Genomic DNA, 21,383 nt, shown 5'->3' on the forward strand with positions numbered 1-21,383 from the left:
TTAACATCTACCCTGTCAAGCCCCCTCAGAATCTTGTACGTTTCAATAAGATCACCCCCCATTCTTCTAAACTCTAATGAAACTCTAACAGGCCTAACCTGTTTAGCTGTTCTTGATAAGTCAACACCTTCATCCCAGGAATTGGCCTAGTGAATCTCTTTTGAACTGCCTCCAATGCCAGTATACCTTTTCTTAAATACGGGGACCAAAACTGTACACAGTACTCTAACTGCGGCCTCACCAACACCCTGTACATTTCTAACAACGCTTCCCTATTTTTAAACTCCAACCCTCTAGAAATATAATTTCATTTGCCTTCTTAATTACTTGCTGTACCTGCATGCTAACTTTTTGTGTTTCATGCACAAGAACACCCAGATCCCTCTGTGCTGCACTTTTTTGGAGACTCTCTCCATTTATATAATAGCTGCCTTTTGATTCTTCCTACCAAAATGCATGACCTCACACTTGGCTACATTAAACACCAACTGCCATGTTTTTGCCCACTCACTCAACCTGTCTATATCCCTTTGCAGATTCTTTATGTCCTCATCACAACATGGCCTCCCACCTATTTTTGTATCGTCAGCAAATTTGGATACATTACACTCTGCCCCCTCCTCCAAGTCATTAATATAGATAGTAAATAATTGAGAGCCTAGGACTAATCCTTGTGGCACTCTACTAGTTACATCTTTCCAACCTGAAAAAGACCCATTAATCCTGACTCCCTGTCTTCTGTGTGTTAACCAATCCTCAATCCATGCTAATACATTACCCCCAATGCCGTGAACTCCTATCTTGTGCAATAAACTTATATGTGGCACCTTACTGAATACCTTCTGGAAATCCAAATACACCACATCCACAAGTTCCCCTTTATCAACTCTGCTTGTTATATCCTCAAAGAACTCTAGCAAATTTGTCAAATTGATTTCCCTTTCACAAAACTATGTTGACTCTATTTAATAGCATTAAGATTTTCTAAATGTCCTTCCATTTCTTCCTTAATAATAGACTCCAGCATTTTCCCAGTGACAGATGTTAGGCTGACTGGCCTATAGTTTCCTGCATTTTGTCTCCCTCCCTTTTTGAACATTGGTGTCACATTCACAGTTTTCCAATCCACTGGGGCCCTCCCGGAATCCAGTGAGTTCTGGAATATTTCGATCAATGCCTCCACTATCTCTGCAGCTGCTTCCTTTAAAACCCTTGGATGCAGGCCATCAGGTTCTGGCAGCTTGTCTGCCTTTAGTCCCATTAGTTTGTCAAATACTTTGTCCCTCATAATAGAGACTGTTACAAGATCTTTCCTCCCATTAGCTCCTTGCTTACCTGATATATTTGGGATGTTTATAGAGTCATCCACCATGAAGACTGGAGCGAAATATTAGTCTAAATGATCTGAAATTTTCCTGTTCCCCATTATCAATTCCCCAGTCACATCCTCCAAGGGTCCCACACTCACTTTAGCTACTCTCTTTCTTTTTAAATACTTTCTTTTATATGAAGCTCTTGCTGTTTGTTTTTATATTTCTTAACAATTCACTTTCATTATCAATCTTCTCTCTCTTTATTAGCTTTTTGGTCATCTGCTTCTGGTTCCTAAAAAGTTCCCAATCCTCTGGCCTATCACTAGTTTTTGCTGCTTTGTATGGATTAGGTAGCAATTGGATACTCTCCTTGACCACCTTTGTTAACCACGGGTTGTTCATCCTTCTCATCAAGTCCTTTTTGACCATGATAAATTTTTGCTGAGCGTTATGAAATATCTTCTTAAATGTCTGCCACTGCTCATCCACTGACCTTTCCCTTAGTCCCAGCCCACTTTTGACAGCTCTTTCTTCATATCTCTGTAACTGCCTTTATTTAAGCTGAGGACACTGGTTTGAGACCCGAGTTGCTCGGCCCCAAACTGAATTTGAAATTCTACACTGTTGTGATCGCTAGTCCCTAGAGGATCCTTAACTATGATATTTCTTATTAATCCCATCTCATTACACATTGCTTGACTTATAATAGCCTGTTCACGGGTAGGTTCTGCAATGTTTCGTTCTAAGAAACTGATGCACTCTACAAATTTGTCTTCCACGTTACCCTTGCCAATCTGATTTGTCCAGTCAATATGCAGATTAAAATTACCCATGACAATTGTAGCGCCCTCCTTACACACCTCCATTATTTCCTGACTTATACTTTGTCCTACAGTGAGGCAACTCTTCAGGGGCTTATAGATGACTCCCATCTGTGATTTCTTCCCCTTGTTATTCCTTTCTTGCATCCAAACTGATTCTACATCATGATCTATTGCACCTATATCACTATTCACCACTGCACTGATAATCTTCTTTTATTAACAAAGCTACCCCACCTCCTTTTCCTTTTTGCCTATTTTTCTGGAATGTTGAATACCCTTGAATATTGAGTTCCCAGTCTTGGTCCCCTTGCAACCACGTCTCTGTAATAGCTATCAAGTCATATTCATTTATTTCTATTTGTGCCTTAAACTCATCTATCTTGTTACAAATACTGCATGCATTCAGATAAAGAGTCTTAAGCTTTGACTTATTACCATTATTAGTCATTCTGGTTCTAATTTCTGCTGCACTCTTCTGCTTATATTTTCTGCCCCTTCCTGTCACTTTGAATATTATTTGCCTCTTCACTCAGGACACTGGTCCCAGCATGGTTCAAAGGAAGCCCATCCCAACAGAACAGCCCTCTCCTTCCCCAGTACTGCTGCCAGTGCCCCATGGATCAGAACCCATTTCTCCCATACCAATCTTTGAGCCACACATTTACCTCTTTAATCTTAATTACCCTACGCCAATTTGCACATGGCTCAGGTAATAATCCGGAGATTATTACCTTTGTGGTTCTGCATTTTAATTTAGCCCCGAGCTGCTCATAGTCCCTCAGCAGAACCTCTTTCCTAGCCTTACCTACGTCATTGGTGCCTACATGGACCACGACAACTGGATCCCTCCCCTCCCACTCCAAGTATTTTAAAAGCGATTTTCTTAACTGTACTCATCAGCTGTAGTAATGTCCCCTGATTTAAACCTCTTGGCCAATCAAAAGAGACACGGAAGAGATACCCACCAATCAGCTACCTGTTTTTCTTTGATGTCACACTTCAGATCTGACAGGTAGAAACAGGTTGAAGGGGCTCTCTGCCATCAGTTTTTATCTCCTGCTGCCACCTCCCTTCTCACCCAGGTCTGCTCTCCTTGTGCTGCGCCTTTTTAAATTGAAGTATCTCCTGCTCTCTGTGTCCTAGTTAAACTAAAGTCTCCCCGCTCTCTGCGCCATTTTTAAACTGAAGTATCTCCCACTCACTGCATTCTTTTTAAATTGAAGTATCTCCCACTCACTGCATTCTTTTTAAATTGAAGTATCTCCCACTCACTGCATCCTTTTTAAATTGAAATCTCTCTGCTCATTTTGTCCTTTTTAAACTGAAGTATCTCCCACTCTCTGTGTCCTTTTTAAATTGAAGTATCTCCTGCTCACTGCGTCCTATTTAAACTTAAGTCTCCCCGCTCTCTGCGCCATTTTTAAACTGAAGTATCTCCCACTCACTGCATTCTTTTTAAATTGAAGTATCTCCCACTCACTGCATCCTTTTTAAATTGAAGTATCTCCCACTCACTGCATCCTTTTTAAATTGAAGTATCTCCTGCTCACTGCATTCTTTTTAAATTGAAGTATCTCCCACTCACTGCATCCTTTTTAAATTGAAGTATCTCCCACTCACTGCGTCCTTTTTAAATTGGAATCTCTCTGCTCATTTTGTCCTTTTTAAACTGAAGTATCTCCCGCTCTCTGTGTCCTTTTTAAATTGAAGTATCTCCTGCTCACTGCGTCCTTTTTAAATTGAAGTATCTCCCACTCACTGCATCCTTTTTAAATTGAAGTATCTCCCACTCACTGCGCCCTTTTTAAACTGAAGTCTCTCTGATCATTGCGTCCTTTTTAAACTGAATTCTCTCCCGCTCTGTGCCCTTTTTAAACTGAAGTCTCTCCCGCTCGCTGCCTCCTTTTTAAACTGAAGTCTCTCCCACTCCCTGCATCCTTTTTAAATTGAAGTCTCTCCGCTTACTGCATCCTTTTAAAATAGGGTAAAGTAAGAGGGTCGGTTTATTTTACACACACACAAAATGCGGGGCAGTGGTTTTGCAATGTCTGCCCTTTTGCAGTCATACGACAAAAGAGGGATAGGGAAAGAAAAGGATAAAGGGCAAGACCACAATAAAAATAAGAATTATGGTTTCACCTGAGTCCAGAGTCCAGAATCAAAAGTTCAGTGGCATATTCCTTCAGAGGTTAGCAGGCTGAACCCCTTGCAGGGTGATCTGTCTTTCCAGAAGTGAGGACTTCCCTGATGGAAGAAGGCACGTAGAGATAAATTAATCTTATAGGCTCAGATACAGGTGTTCCAATGTTCCAGTAGTTCACAGTGTAGATTAGGACCAAGCAATTTATCTGGACAGAACTCTTTCTGCTACTCCTTGTTGGGTGGTAAAATTGTAGGCTGGAAATGGCCTCCTGCTGAGAGCTTCTCTGGCTCCTGCTCCTCTCTCTTCCAACAGTTTGTCCTGCTCTGCATGACCTCCAATCATTCTCCCATTCATGCTGTATTCCAAAAGGAAGGCCAATTATAGCACTCATGTCTAGCAGGAACTCATTTGTGCAGCAGCTTTGAAGTGAGAACAAAGTATGTCAGCACCTAGCACACTCTCCCTGTAGACTTATAGCTTCAAGCAACTATGGATAGCACCAAAAACCTGAGGAATTGCAGCAACCATCAGAAGAAATCAATCAGCAGTTAACCTGCAAGTAGTCGAAGGTCCCTTTTAATAGTGGGACTGTGTGGTCTTTCCTGCTGTTCAGTTGTATGAGCATAAGAGAGTACACCAACTGTATATCTGTATATCTGATTGTTCTTCATACTCTGGCAGACGTTCCACCATGAGGTAAATCCTACATATTTAATGAGGAGCCAGGCAACAACATTGTGATCCTGATTCTGACTCTGGCTCCTCTTGAGTATGGCTTTTTGCTGGGCACCCGAGGGACCATTGAAATTACCCTTGCATATTTTTCAAGAATTACTTTACTGGCATATCTCTGCAAACATCAGCGTATCACAATATTAACTTGTGCGAAAACAATTCAAATGCTCTCCAAACTTGAGAAGCAGTTTCTCCTCATCATAGTTCCCATTTTGTTTCCAGCAAGCTTTTTTATCCACTGATGAATATGAAATAGTTTTGACAAGGTGAAATGGTTTCTCTACTTCCTCAGCATATTTGTTTTGTGGTTCATAGATTTTTATTTTGTTCAATGTGCAACATTTTTGAGACGGCAACCATTCTTTATGCAATAAGAATAAAGATTGAAAAATAACATCTCCTAAAGTGACTTAGCCTCAAATAAGGGTCTAAATTGAATTCCAGATCACTTATCCCACTTTGTTTTGAAATTGTTCTTTAAAACCTACAAATCGAGAGCTGTGAGAGTGAAAAACAAAAACAGAATTACCTGGAAAAACTCAGCAGGTCTGGCAGCATCGGCGGGAAGAAAAGAGTTGACGTTTCGAATCCTCATGACCCTTCCACAGAACTGGGTTTTACAATTCTCAGTGAAAAGATCAAGAGAAGGTAAGAATCCAGAGGGAGAGGTCCAGGTGGAGGGAGAATATTGGAGGTGGGTAAAAGGATCTGTTGAACGGGGAGAGGACTCCTGCCCAAAGAAGTGAGCACGGAGACGAAGACGGCGGAAGAAGAGTTCAGCATCGTGCCGAGCCCAAAATTCATTGAGATGAGGGAGTAAGGGTATGAAACTAAGTCCTTTGCTGAGCACTAAATGTTCAGCGTCGGAGAGGGGAAGATCAGGGGGTATAGTGAATACACGGCTGGGGCTGGGATTGGAAGATGGGGCTGTGAGAGTGAGACTGTTTTTGAGGAATGTTCTGTGTTATGATGTGCACGTTGACACTAAATGCTCTTAAGGCACGGTTTAAAAAACCCTGGTGTGCCTACTGTTAGCACATCCTAAGAGAGTGATATTTGTCAGGTAGCTTTACACTTGCAGTAGAGTTGAAATAACACAAATGGGGCAGAATTTCAGCAGGTATCCTGATGTGTCACTATAGCATCAGCCAAAATGCCTCGGAGAAACATCATGACAGGAGATCAGGAAAACCTCCATGCAAGTTAGAACCATAGAACCATAGAACACTACAGCACAGAAAACAGGCCATTCGGCCCTTCTAGTCTGTGCTGAAATATTATTCCGCTAGTCCCATTGACCTGCACCCAGTCCATAACCCTCCAGACCTCTCCCATCCACGTATCTATCTAATTTATTCTTAAAACTTAAGAGTGAGCCTGCATTTACCACGTCAGATGGTAGCTCGTTCCACACTCTCACTACTCTCTGAGTGAAGAAGTTCCCCCTAATGTTCCCCCTAAACCTTTCCCCTTTCACCCTAAAGCCATGTCCTCTGGTGCTTATTTCTCCTAATCTAAGTGGAAAGAGCCTACTCACATTTACTCTGTCTATACCCCTCATAATTTTGTAAACTTCTTTCATAGCTCCCCTCATTCTTCTACGCTCAAGGAATAAAGTCCTGACCTGTTTAATCTTTCCCTATAACTCAACTCCTTAAGACCCGGCAACATCCTAGTAAATCTTCTCTGCACTCTCTCAATCTTACTGATATCCTTCCTGTAGTTAGGTGACCAGAACTGCACACAATACTCCAAAGTTGGCCTCACCAATGTCTTATACAACCTTACCGTAACATCCCAACTCCTATACTCAATACTTTGATTTATGAAGGCCAGTATGCCAAAAGCTTTCTTTACAACCCTGTCTACCTGTGACGCCACTTTCAGGGAATTATGTATCTGAACTCCCAGATCCCTTTGTTCCTCCGCACTCCTCAGTGCCCTACCATTTACTGTGTATGTCCTATCTTGGTTTGACCTTCCAAAATGTAACACCTCACACTCTTCCGCATTAAATTCCATCTGCCATTTTCTGGCCCATTTTTCCAATTGGTCCAGATCCCTCTGCAGGCTTTGAAAGCCTTCCTCGCTGTCCACAACACCTCCAATCTTAGTGTCATCAGCAAACTTGCTGATCCAATTTACCAATTTATTGGTACCAAGTTATTGGTGAGGACCTTCTTCCTCGAAAGTTAAAAAGCTCAAAATAAGCTTGCATTGCTATTTAATCTTTAAACCTCAGCTGGCTCTTGAAGAGCTTAAGAGAAAGTAATAAAATCCAATCAACCTTACGCTGTCGGAGGCGTTGACAAACTGGACCTCCGCACCTTTTTAACTGGCCTTGCATGGGAATGAGCACTGCTCAGAGGCAAAGGTCAGTAAAACCCAGATTTTTTGGGAAAAAAACCTGTTAACTGGGTGACCAGCAACTTTTAAACACGTTGACCAGCTGCATATTTCCTTGGCTCATGCCAGCTCTGCATACTCCGGACCGCAGATGGGATCTCAGTTTATCCTGGAAAAACTGGATGACTCGCATTAGGGCTATTATAATGTTTGTGTCATGGTAAAGCTCTGTGTTCTTTGATTGACCATGAGGTTTGCCATAGGAGGTCCACTGTTTGAGTTGTATAAATAGATCATGAGTGTGACAGTGGACAGATAGAGAAAAACTAGTCCCTCAGGTGACTGGGTAAATAACCAGGAGTCATAGATTCAGAATCATTAGCAAAAGATCTTGAGGGGAGATGAGGAGAATTTTTTCACACAAAGTGATAGCTAGATACCTGAAAAGATGGTGGAAGCAGATTTCAAAAATAATTATAAAATGGAGTTGGATAGGCACTGGAGGATGAGGAACTTCTAGAATTGTGAACATAAAGCGGGGCTGTGGACTAAGCACGATTGCTCTTTCCGAGAGGCAGCATTGGCACGTCAGGCCAAATGACATCCTTCTGTGCTGCAAGTTTCTATAATTCTATAATTCTATGACTGTTGGCAGTAGGTAGTGTATGCTCATGCCTGTGGAGCTGGACCGTACCTTAATCTCCCTCAGGAGGTTGGTTGGAGACTGATGCAATAAATATTGTCTGTCTCCAGTAGTTCTCACTGGCTTTGACAGATGCTGCTCCCCAGATCTTGGGCCACTTTCACGGTCCGAAGACATAATCAAAGTGAATGAGACAGAATCACAGAATCACAGAATTTCAATGGCACAGAAGGCCATTCAGCCCATCGTGTCTCCACCAGCTCTCCAAATGAGCACTATGACCTAGTGCCATTGTCCTGCCTTTTCTCCAACCCCTGCACCTTGTTTCTATTCAAATAATCATCTGTTACCCTCTTGAATGTCTTGATTGAACCTGCCTCTACCAAACTTCCAGGCTGTGCATTCCAGACCTGAACCACTCATTGTGTGAAAAAGTTTTTTCTCACGTCACATTTACCTCTTTTGCAAATCACTTTAAATCTCTCATTCTTGATCCTTTTATGAGCATGAACAGCTTCTCCCTATCTACTCTGTCCAGCCCCCTCATGATTTTGAACATCTCTATCAAATCTCCTCTTAGCCTTCTTCTCTCCAAGGAGAACAGTCTCAACCTCTCCAATCTATCCTCATAGCTGAAGTTTCTCATCCCTGGAACCATTCTTGTAACCCCTTCTGCACTCTCTCCAATGTGTTCACATCCTTCCTATAGTGTGGCACCCAGAACTGTGCACAATACTCCAGCTGAGGTCTAATAAGTGTCTTATATAAATTCAGCATAACCTCCCTGCTCTTTGTACTCAAAGCTCATATCAATAAAGCCCAGGATACTATATGCTTTAACTGCTCTCTCCACCTGTCCTGCCACCTTCAATGATCTATGCACACATACACCCTGGTCTTTCTGCTCCTGCACCCACTTCAAAATGTTACTCCTTTTTTCATATTGTCTGTTCATGTTCTTCCTACCAAGATGCACCTATCTGCCCACTCCACCAACTTATCTCTGTCTGTTTGAAATTCCACACCGTCTTCCTCACAGTTAACAACACTCCCAAGCTTTGTATCATCCACAAACTTTGAAATTGTCCCCTGCCCGCCAAGATCTAGATCATTAATACACATTAGGAAAAGCAAGGGTCCCAATACTGACCCCTGGGGAACTCCACTACAACCCTTCCTCCAGCCTGAAAAATATCCATTGACCATTACTTTCTGCTTCCTATTTTTCAGCTACAGAAGACTTTGGGATTCCTCTTTAAATTGGCTGCCAGTCTTTTCTCATAATCCCTCTTCGCTCCTCTAATATGTTTTTTCACCTTCCCTCTGAACCTTCTGCAATCCTCTTGGTTCTCAATTGTATTTTCTATCCAACACCTGTCATAAGCACATTTTATTTTCTTTATCTTAATTTCTATCTCCTTTTTCATCCAGGGACCTTGGGATTTGTTTGCCTTACCTTTCCCTTTCGATGGAATATATCTTGTGTCTTAACCAATTCTTTTTTGGAGGTAGCTCATTATTCAGCTGCAGTTTTCCTGCCAATCTTTCATTCCAGCCTATCTGGCTCAGTTCTGGTCTTGCCCCATTGAAGTCGGCTCTTGTCCAGTTAATTATTCTCACTTTGGATTGTCGATCGACCTTTTCTATCATCATCCTAAAGAGTACAATACAATGATCACTGTCTCCTAAATGTTCCCCCACTGATGCTTGGGGCTGAACATTACCCCCCATTGGGGGTGTTATGTGGGGGCAGGCAGGAGCGAATGCGAACCCGATCGGCGCCCCCAATCGGCGCCCCCAATTGGGTGCGCGCCGCCATTTTACATGGGCAGGCCAATTAAGGCCTGCCCAGCGTGACGCACACCCGGAAGCGCTGTGTGCTCCCTGTGCGGGCGGTGGGGGTGGAGAGATTGGTTCGACTGGGCCTGTATGCGCTAAAGTTTAGAAGAATGAAAGGGGGTCTGATTGAAACGTATAAAATTCTAACAGGGTTGGATGCAGAGAGGATGTTTCCCCTGGTTGGGGAGTCCAGAACCAGGGGCCATGGTCTCAAGATATGGGGCAGGTCATTAAAGACTGAGACGAGGGAAAATTTTTTCTCTCAGAGGGTGGTCAACCTGTGGAATTCTCGAAAGCTGTGGAGGCTGGGTCACTGAGTATTTTCAAGAAAGAAATTGATAATTTTTTGGATTTTAGGGGTATAAAGGGGTATGGAGAGAAAGTGGGAATATGGCGTTGAGATAGAAGATCGACCATGATCTTAATGAATGGCGGAGTAAGTTCGAAGAGCTGAATGGCCTACTCCTGCTCTTAGTTTCTATGTTTCTATGACTTGTGTTCGAATCCCGCCAAGGCAAATAGTGGAATTTGAATTCAATAAAAATCTGAAATTAAAAGTTTGATGATGACCATAAAACCATTGTTGATTGTCCTTTAGGGAAGGAAATCTGCCATCCTCACCTGGTCTGGCCTATATGTGACTCCAGGCTCACAGCAATGCGGTTGGCTCTTAAATACCCTCTGCACAACGGTAATTAGGGATGGGCAATAAATGCTGGCCTAGCCAGTGATGCCCACATCCCATGAATGAATATAGGAAAAAGCTGCTCTTTGACATCCTTGACCCTGGCACCAGGGAGGCAACACACTATCTATAGCCACAGAAACTCCCCTAACCAATGAATCCCTTATCACTACTGCTCTTCCTTTCTTCTTCCTCCCCTCTTGTGCAGCTGAGCCACTAGTGGTGCCACAAACCTGACTCTGACTGCACTCCTCTGAGGAACTAATGCCCTCACCAGCTTCCAAAATAGAAAACTGATTTGTGACAGGACCCGTGGGGACTCCTGTCTTCTTCTCTTCAACTGCCTTGTGGTCACCCATTCCCTCTCTGTCTCCAGGCCCTTAAGCTGCGGTGTGACCACCTCCTTGAACGTGCTGTCCATGTAGCTCTCAGCCTCGCGGATGTGCCACAGTGACTCCAGCTGCCGCTCGAGCTGTGAAACCCGGAGCTCAAGTTTCTGCAGCTGGCAGCACTTCCTGCACATGTGGTTAACCAGGGCACCAGTAGCATCCATGACTTCACACATATTACAGGACACGCATTCCACTCGACTGGGCTGCCCTGCCATGTCTTAGCTCCACTTCCCTTATGTTAACTTCATTCTACTTTGGATTATTTATATTACGTTATTATTTTGGCCCTAAATTTCACTTATTCCTTGCACTTTTAAGTTAAATCCAAGTATAGCTCCTTGTTTAAAAATATTACACTTTTCTAATTTACTCACCTCCTACTTACCAAAACCACCACTCTTCTTTCTGAGGAAAGGTAGAAAAGCAAAGGAGCACCTCCTCCCTCCTCACTGAACTGCCTCAGTCACCAAACTCCAATTCAAGCACTCTACTGCAGCCCAAAACAGCACTCCAGTGCAGGCAAAATAGAAAAGTAATTTATGTGCTGTCTGAAATATGAGGTCAGGAGAGCAATCTTGTTATGGGGCATCAGAGCTCATAGATTGGAAGTTTATCTCTATATCGTTCATAATTTGTTGTCCTCCTTTTAAAGGGCCAGGTGCATCCTCAGCTGATATGGAGCCAAGTTTCTGATTTTTCCCAAAAAATTTAAACTGAAATAATTGAAGAACTAACTACCAGCCCGAGAGTGTGTGGGAACATATCCTTGTCGTAAGCTTTGCTATTTGCCATAATAGTTCAAGTCAGCAAAATTTTCAGAAAGCTATTTAAACGGAGGTAAGTTGTTTTATCACAGTCATTAATCTCTGTGTTTTAAGTAGATTAATATCTAAGCTCAGATAAGAAACAGAGGAACTCAAGAATCACTGCATTATCATAGTCTCAAAATGAGTATGCTTCATAAGTAGCCAGTAGGCATTGATCAGTATTAACATTGGAAGCATGAAATAGAATTATCTTGCATGGATGAGGAAGAAACATTTTTTGAGACAGAGGTCAGGATTCAATGGTCTGGCCCAATAGTTCACTATCAAATATTCACTTTAGACCCTAGAGAAAACAGCACAATCCAACATTCATTTTCCAGTGGCTATTTATCATGCTGGACAAATCAGGGTTAGCTTATAAATTTGCACTTCTCAGTATTGGATATGACATTAAACCTTTGCCCCAGGGGTGCAAAAGTAACCAATGAAATGCTATTATGAATAAAGTGCCAAATTTCTAGAAGACCTTACAATGGACATTCAATGTTATCACCCTGAGCTAGTTTTGTCTTATGATGCACTTATAGCTGAAATTATCCATGAAATATTACTGCCGGCAAGTAAAGGTAGCAGCTATAACACTGAGAGCTTCATCATAAAACAGAGATGCAGATGGGAATAGCCATCGAAGATTAGTCTCTCAAATGAGCAATATTATGGTAATTCACAAGCAGCGCAAGCCAGAAACTATTAAGCAGCTTATTATTTATTCTTTCCATACTACTGAGCATGGTGTAGAATATAACTGAAATAAAGTTTTATTAAAATATGATATCACTATTTATGTTAGCCCTGTTCTTTGTAAGTTTAGTCAATTCCTGAAATCATGCTCTTCTCACTCCAGATTTAACTATCCCAATGTCCTCCTTGCTAGTCTCCCATACTCCATGAACTTTAACTGGTTCAAAATGCTGTCGCACATATCCGGTCACACACAAAGCTCTAATTCTCCGTCACCTTCTTCTTCACTGATCTGCATTGGTCGCCTGCTCCTCCAGAAATTCCATCTCATCTATAAATTTTTCCAATGTCTCACGCCACTCTATCTCCATGATCTCCTCTAACAAGACTTGGACAAGGGATCATAGGGATTCATTTTGATACTTGGCATGGTACCATGCCATTTTTCAAAGATAGAAAATGCACAGGAGCCATAGCTGCTACTAAGCTGTAAAACAAGAAGTTCTTCCCACTGGTTTGCTTAACTGCCACATGAAAATGACTCGAATTGTTTCTCCCCGACTTCCCTCCAGTGCCTCTGCTGCTTACAGCTCCAACAACTATTGCCTGATCACAATGACAAACTGAAGGTCCTTCCTCTACCCTGGGGTCCGAAATGCATGCTATCCAATTCATTGGGTTGAGCCCCCTCCCACTGGCAGAATCTTCTGGTCCCGCCAAAGGCAATGGACATTTGAATGGCTCGTGGCAGCTGCCGTGGGAGAATCCCCTGTGATGGGGACGGAACGTTCCGGCCTATGAATCACAAGGCAGTGGCAAAGGCACTGCATACTGCTCACTGGTGGACTTAACACTCGTACTGTTATGACTTCTCTTTTCAAATCATGATTACGATTTTAACTGCCATATATGGCTTGTCTAAGCACTAAGAATTCTAACGCCCAGAAACATGTGGGTCAGGTTCGGTCAGATGTTAAAATTTATAAAATCTGAAACTCGGCTTCAACCCATCTCTAACCCGTCCACTTCCATGTTTATTCGAGGCAGGGCCAGGAACCAGTGGTCAACCTGTTCGCAGAAGGTGGATTGGCAATTTAAACAATTCAATGCTTTGCAGGTTTTACACTGGCCGACTGTGTTTCTCAGGCCTTGGAAAACCGAGCAGCTGAAAGGAGTCGAGGACAGATTTGGGGAAAAGCTAAATGCCCTTACCAAACAGCAAGTAGGCCACCAGGAGCAAGAGTACTTACTCCCATGGCACCAAACTTTGCATGTCTCAGACTCCCCTTCCCATACAACTCCCCTCCACCAGGATTAGGGATCAGATCTCCCCTGGGATCTTACACCCCTTCCTCTCTAATGACCTGAGATTGTGGATCAGGCCTACCTAGTCCTGTGGCCTGCTCTGGAGTGTTCTGGGCTGGAACTTGTCAAGGACAAAAGATGCACACTGTCGAGTTAAAATTCCACTTCATGTGAGGAAACCCGGACTTCTCGGTTTCCCACCTGAAGCTTTGCCCTCCTGTCTACATAACCCACAGTGTTAATATCCAGGCCTTTGTTCCTCTGGGCCCAGCCTCCTGTGTATTTCTACTTCCCTCCATCCACCAGCAGTGGTTGAGTTTTCAGCTGCCTTCGATTGAAATTTCTCTCCAACACCCTCATCATTTCCAAAAGGATCCTCAAAACTGATCACTTCAGCAAAGGAGTCAAGTATCCTACTTGTCTCTTCCTTCTGGCTTGCCATCCATTTCCTTATATCTATTTTAAATAGGTGGCCCTAGATCCATGGTGGGGCTTGGATGAAAGAGTTAAATATGGGGAACGCAAACCCCAAAACGTAAGCATCCACACTTGCCCATTGCTGATTGTGTGGTGGTGGATATTGGGGTATTTGCCCACTGCTCCCCTCCCTCTTCACGCAACCAAATCAAAGTAGCAAAATGGCACCCAGGATGAGTTGTACGCTTATAGAGGCTGTATGATATGAAACGTGTGCAAAAAAAAAAGCAATCTCCACGACAACCTCTGCTGTGGAAACCAAAAGAACACAATAACAAACAGAACTCTACGTTCTAAGTACTTGCAGCTGTGCTCCATCCTCTTCCCCAGCCCACTGCCTCCGCACCTTAAATGTCGTTGCCAAGGGCGATTTGGAAACCAATCCCAATCAGTCTTACTCAACTGGTTTAACGCTGGGCAGGCTCTTTGCTTCTGCACCTTAATATTGCTCCGAATGACTTCACAGAACCCCAAGTTGTACGTGTTTATGAAGCTACTGGCTATTCTGATGGGCAGCTTGGGCACCAAAATTAATGTGGTCAAGATGGCAGTTGGCAGGAGTCAAATGAGAATGGTGCAGTGCATCCCCTGTGCGATTTTCACGCACTGCTACTTGCATCTGACTGCATAGGTGGTTAAAATACCCTACATGCTCACTGAGGACAGTGAAAGATAAAGAAGGGCTGAGTAATTGGGAGAAACACCTCATTTAGTTCAATTAGTTAACAAAACACACCAATCAAGGAGTTTACAAGCAATGTGTCTTTAACCTTGCCTATCCAAAGTGGGATCATGGGCAGCCAGAATCCCCTCAGGGACATATAAGACACAACAGGAAAAAAATGCGGTGAGAAAATAAAATGTTAAGGCTTTGCAACAGCCCCAGCTGTCTACCGATATATTCCGTTTATTGGCTGGGAAACCTGAAATCAGGTGTTAATGAAATGGTGGCATTAAAAAGCCGCTGATGGATGTGCTGCATTATTTCCAGGTTTCCAACATGTCATTATGGCCTGCTGAGAGCTGCACCTATCTGCTGCTTCACTCCCTTGTATGGAATCAGACTATTGCTCATTCTGGTGCTGGTTATCTTGACCCTCAGTTGAAATCTAGTATAAGACAGCGTAAGTGCTGATCTGGCAGATCAAAAATCCAAAGTGCAGATCAGAGGTTTAAACCTCCAACATGTAGATGACACACCAAGTGTTGAAGAGACATTCAAATTGTGGAAATTAACCTCTTAGTCCAAGTACTGTGAATAAACCCTAACCCACAAGCAGCTAAGGAAGCTGCTCTGAGTGTTGAGCAATTGGTGCCATTTTTCCCTCCCATCAATTACTACTGTGTTCCCACCTTGCTTGCTTGCATGCAGCCTGACACGCTGTATTGAAATGCAATGGATTGGAGCCAGCTTCTCAATATGTTGTTAATTTTGCCTGTTGTAACCCCACAAATCCTCTTCCAGCTCCACACACTCCAAAGCAGATTCAAATTCAATCCAATGTTTGTGCTGCCCTGACATTCTGCAATATGTTGACATTCAGCTCGCAAATTACATTATGTTACAAGATGTCAAAATGTCCCCAGTACTACTCCAGAGATAGTGATGCTGCTTTAGGATTCATGAGCAAATGACTATCTCTGTTGATAACACACAGGCTGTCATGCTCAGTTATTCTTCACCAGGTCAATAGTCTAAACAAAAAAAAAAATAAATCAATTTGCAGCCAAAAAGGAATGTTAACATTAATTGGAATTTTAAAATTTTCACCAAAGAGATAGCATTAATGAGCTTTTCCTTTTAAGAGGGGAATGGAATGCATTTTCAGAATGCATTTTCAGATATTCAGAGTAGAAAATTAACCGCATATTAATCAGACGCTCTGTGTTCTGGTACAGTAATTTGGCTTCAGTTATGTGAGATGCACAAAAAGATGCTCTATATGAACTTCTAGAGAGAGGAGTCATGAGGGAAACACATTGCATCTTCCAGAAAAGAAAGGGGATACTTTCCCCTAGATATTTAAGATAATAAAGAATCTCCGCAGTGGCTCCTTTGCTGAAAAGCTGGTTTAGCACACATTTCACATAAGGTGCCATAAAGAGTTGCAGCCTAGGCCAGGAACAACCACCAGAAGGATTGTTAAAGGGCTGATTGCCCATTAAATTGCCTGCTAGCACTCATTAAGAAGCCTTGCTCTAAGTGGGATCAGCTGCTTGGAAGTAAAAAGTCATTGCAAAGGATTAAGAGCACTGCTTAAATTTGTCAAACATGATTTCCTTTAAAAACCATGCTGAATCTGCTTGTTTATATTACAATTTTCTAAAAAGCGGAAGAAGATGTGCTTAATCCTGGTATCGGGCAGGCAACACAGCCTTCAGCACTCATGCTCTTGGCTGCAGAGAACAGATGTCCATGTCATCATTATCAAATCTCACCTGAGCTCCCACCTATCCCTGACCTTCCATTTTGCCTCACCTGCTCCACCTCCTCTCTTCAACAGTATAAAACCCATCACATTTCTACCTCTCTTCAGCTCTGAAGAAGAGTCATACACACTCAAAAGTTTAACTCTATTCCTCTCTCCACAGATGCTGCCAGACCTACTGAGTTTTTCCAGGTTTTTCTGTTTTTATTTCCAATTTCCAACAGCCACAGCATTTTGCTTTTATTTAAGGAAGGGTACTTACATTAGTCAGTACTGCAAAGGTTCACTGGATTGATCCCTAGGATAAGAGGGTTATCCTGGGATGAGAGGCTGAGTGATATGGATCTATGTTCTACAGAAATGATCTCGTTGAAACATTCAAGACAATGAAGGATACTGACAGGGTAAATAGAAGTTTTTTTGTCCCTGTCTGGGGAATCTAAGACATGGGAACACAGTCTCAGGATAAGGGGCTAATCATTTAGAACTGAGATGAGGAGAAATTTCTTCAAAGGGTTGTGAAGCTTTGTACTTGCCTACCTCAGTGGGTTGTGGATGTTCCACATTGAATATATTTAAGGCTGAGATAGGTTGTTGGCCTTTCAAGTGACATAGAGGGTGGGTGGGAAAGTGGAGTTGAAGCCAAAGATCACCCATGGTCATATTGAATGGCAGAGCAAACTTGACTTCTGCCCCTATTTCTTATTTTGTTATGGCTTTAGAATTGGTGCGGCCTAAGACTGAGAAAAGTCATCAATGGCTAAGGTTCTGCTTGGAGACCAGTTACCAGTGCTGTGTGTCATGGATAATAAACATATTTTGTTATTGTTCACCAAAATATCTCCTGTGATGGTGTTTACTCATGGACAAAAAGAAAATTTGATCTTTTTTTTTCTTTATCTCTTTCTCTCTTTGCTTGTGCTCTATACTCTAATACTTTATGTTTATTGCTGATATTTCTTCTGTGTTTTGTTGAGCAGATACTATAACTTTCACAGAAAGTCTTTGGAAACCATCGGTGGCAGCTGATGAGAAGAAAATTTGTGACTCTAACTCTGCCTTCAACTCTTATCTCCTCACTTGCTGTTTTCTCTACCTCTGTCTCTGAGTGTTCCAGTACTGTCATCCACTCTGTGTATGTCAGTTTATGTCACTGACTTTATCTATTTCTAATACTTTCTTTGCACTGTAATTGATAATTGTATACACACTTCCAGTTTTCTGTCTCATCCTGCCTGCTTGTTCAATAGACAAGTAACACTGTTGGGATTAGTTAGTAGAGTTGAACTGCACTGAACATCCATGAGAAGTGGAAAGGATTGTATCCATGCATGCACATGTCGCTACTGGACACAATAAAAGCTGTAATGAACTATCAGGGTAAAATAAAGTTAATGGTAGGAACGTATTGCAACCATGTATGCCTATAAAGAAGGGGACTTCGCTCTCGGTCACCCAAGTACAGGACGATATCAATGTCTTGGGCTTAGGGAATGGTGCAGAAGGTGAGATATAATAATGGATATAAATTTGATGTATTGGAGGTTAGAGAGCCGAGGTAGCTCAACAAGGATTGGGATGATGGACGCGCATGTGGGAAATGATAGGATAGCTGGATTTCAGAAATGTCGGAGTTTATGATGAGTAGAGAGTGGGTACCAACAAGGAGGACTTTTTAAAATCATTTCTGGGATGTGGGTGTTGCTGACTAGGCCGGCATTTATTGCCCATCTCTAATTGCCCTTGAGAATGTGCTGATGTGTTGATTTCTTGCACCGCAGCAGCCCATGTAGCGTAAACACAATGCTTTTAGGGAGGGAGTTCCAGGATTCTGACCCAGCGACAGTGAAGGAACGGCGATACCTTTCCAAGTCAGGATGGTGAGTAACTTGGAGGGGAACCTGCAGGTGGTGGTGTTCTCATGTGTCTGCTAAAAATGTGATAACATGTGAGAAATCAAGGTGAACAACATATGGATAAAAAGTTGCAACAGCAATGGGACTGAAGTAAGGGCAGAGGTGGGAGTCTATATTGCAGCAGTGGAACTAAGTGCTTTGGGTGTTGGATAGGATGTTAAATTTGAGGGGGAACTCTGGATTGAACATGATATCACGGTTAATATACATGTATTGATGTCCTTCATTGATGCGTAATTATATTGATAATTAATCTGTAGCATATTGAGAGTATATTTTATGACATACTCAGCCTTATTTTGTTCCATTCATCGGACTGGATTTACTGGAGGGGCAGGGACTCTTGCTGATCAGTTGGAGAGCCAGTGGAAGCCCCGAGTTGATTCTTTTATGGAACATCTTCCAAATTAAGTGCCGCTCAAGCACTTAACTAGAAAGCTAGACTCCCCTCAGTTCAAGAACTCCAGGGGAAGAAATCCTGCCAGCAAAGGAGATGTTGGCCAATCAGAGGCTGGCAGCTCCATTGAACAGCCATGCCATTGGGTAGGTGATGGCTGCTGCTGGTACAACATCCAGCCAAGGCCTATGCTCATTGCTGGATCCCAGGCCACAAGTGAGTGATAGCAGGCGTGAGGTTACGGGGTGGAGACTGCAGAGGAGGGAAGAGGGTCGGCAGAAAGGACAGGGGTATGGCTCCCAGCAGGCTCCCTCCTTCCCCATGCAAGGTCCCTTGATCAAGTGCCCAAGTCGTGCTCACTGCATGGAGAGTTCCCCACTTGCCACTGGGTTCTGTGGTGGGATAAGGCCCTTGGGTGGGCAATTAATTGGTGGCAGGGCAGAAAGGCCATCCATGGGCGTTCCCATCATAGGCTTAATCAGGGTGGAGGCAGGAAGATGACAGGGTCTCCACCTGTCTATTTCTGCTCAATTAAATGCTCCCCCGCCACCAAACTCACAAGGGAACAAGATTCCACCAGCTGTATGCAATTGCAGACAATTGTCATGGACATCATCTCTTGCACATATTCATGTTTGACCTGGACTTCCCACCTTTACAGCTAGACCTACCCAGACTGACCAGTTTTGCACCTGCAACAAAAATAAGTCACCAAAGATCCAACTTATAAAATTTTGATTTCGAGGCTGTGGGTGGAATCATCCCAGATTTGCACAAGGTGTGGTAGTGGGCCAGAAAAAGCCGGCCACAATGGTGGATCTTCATGCTGTATCGTCCCATTCCCTGCCTCATTCCTAATGCATTCCAGGGAAACATGCCAGATCACTGCCGGGATGAACTCTGATTCACCCGCCCCACCATTGCCTCAGGCTGTCAGTAATGCAGGCGCCATATCTAAAGGGTGTCCCTGTACAGAGTTAGCACCCTCTAAGGGATCGGAAGCTGCTGCAAAGTCATGGCTGCCAAAGGGAAGAAAGATGTTGCCCGAAAATTTAGTGACACCTCCCTCAGGCACCTACTGGATGCAGCGGAGGCCCGCTGTGAAGTCCTCTACCGCCGGTCTAGGTGAAAACCAGCAAACAAGCTGACAAATCCAGCATGGGAGGTGGTGGCAGCAGTGGTCACCGCCAATGCCCTGCAAAAGAGGACAGCTTCCCAGCACCAAAAGAGGATGAATGATCTCCTTTCCACAAGAGTAAGTCACCCTTCTCATCACTGTCAACTCACACACTCACAAATCCATCACACATCCACAGGGATCTCACTCACTGCCAGGTCAAAGGGCATTAACATTCACTCTCTCACACACACCATCTGTCCTGCAGATCGTGTCCTCGTCCCATCCATGGCACCATTCACCACCCACACATGCCAGGCATCCTTCTCATCTGGCCTGGCAGGCATCCTGCTTACACTCTCTCCATCGGTCTTCATACAGGATAAGCTGTCACGCAACAACAGGGAGAGGTCGCAGACCAGTGGAGGAATGTCTGACTTCAAGGTCCTCGCAGACTTTGAAAATAAGTCATCCAGCTGGCCGGCAAGGATCTGGACTGTTCCTGTGCTGTCAGTGAGGTCAGCAGTGCCCAACCAAGTGAGGGTGCAGCATTGCAACACCCATCAGACAACCATGCTCCACGCTGTGAGTGAGTTCCCCTATTCCGCAGTCTCCTGCCGTGCACTAATTATCTCTCCTTGCTTTCGCAGGCACATCTGGGAAGCAGCCGAAGGGGTCCACAAGCCAGGTGCTCGACTCAAGCTCCGAAGACCCTTGGAAGAAGAATCTGATGACACCCTAATTGAAGGCCCCTCACAGTGCTCACCCACACCCTCCACCACATTTCAGCTGGTTTACATTTGGGTCACTTTGAGTACTTCCTTCTGATTGAGGGTATTATAGCTTAGTGGCTGTGTTACTGTGTTAGTAATCCACAGACATGGACCAATAATCCCAGGGCATGAGTTTAAACCCCATCACGGCAGCTAGGGAATTTAAATTCAGTTTTATCAGCAGGCTCAGACAGCGGGCAATTGAGGGGATAGTCCAGCCTGACTGCCTGCCCTTCTTCCGTAGCCGGGTGTCCATGGAGAAGGAGCACACGGTGTCCGCTGGCACGACCGAGGCCTCCTGAACCCAGTGGGGACCACGGGGACTGGGGCGTTTTATTGACCCCCTTTAATCAGGTTTTGGTTTGAGTTTTGTAAGTTTCCTTTGAGATTTTGTCTTTCCTTTTGCAGTTATCCCTTTAAGTGGCTGTCTTTAAATTTGTCCCTTGATTTATGAATTTTGGTTATTTGGTTTCATCAAAATAGCATATATGGATAGAACTGTAACACTGCAGTGTGGAAGGGGCTGGGAGAGTCTGCTACA

The 21,383-nt window shown here is 43.5% G+C and overlaps 2 long non-coding RNA genes across 5 annotated transcripts in view; one reads left to right on the plus strand and one right to left on the minus strand.

The window, feature by feature from the left end:
* Positions 1 to 3,264, minus strand: part of LOC121290927 — a 32,370-nt gene extending 29,106 nt beyond the window's left edge. The window contains exon 1 of the long non-coding RNA XR_005945903.1: positions 3,103 to 3,264. This is a non-coding gene — a long non-coding RNA (uncharacterized LOC121290927). The remainder of the gene's footprint in view (positions 1 to 3,102) is intronic.
* The window catches only part of LOC121290926, a 107,308-nt gene that overhangs the window by 65,330 nt on the left and 20,595 nt on the right, over positions 1 to 21,383 (plus strand). Inside the window, exons 1-2 of one of the 4 annotated variants that reach the window (XR_005945899.1) lie at positions 5,621 to 5,663; positions 11,573 to 11,757. The exons of the other annotated variants lie outside the window; for them this stretch is intronic. This is a non-coding gene — a long non-coding RNA (uncharacterized LOC121290926). Of the gene's footprint in view, positions 1 to 5,620; positions 5,664 to 11,572; positions 11,758 to 21,383 lie in introns of those variants that run through there. 4 annotated transcript variants of the gene reach the window in all.

Source organism: Carcharodon carcharias, chromosome 18 (assembly GCF_017639515.1).
Source record: "Carcharodon carcharias isolate sCarCar2 chromosome 18, sCarCar2.pri, whole genome shotgun sequence".
In the NCBI taxonomy this organism is placed as follows: domain Eukaryota; kingdom Metazoa; phylum Chordata; class Chondrichthyes; order Lamniformes; family Lamnidae; genus Carcharodon; species Carcharodon carcharias.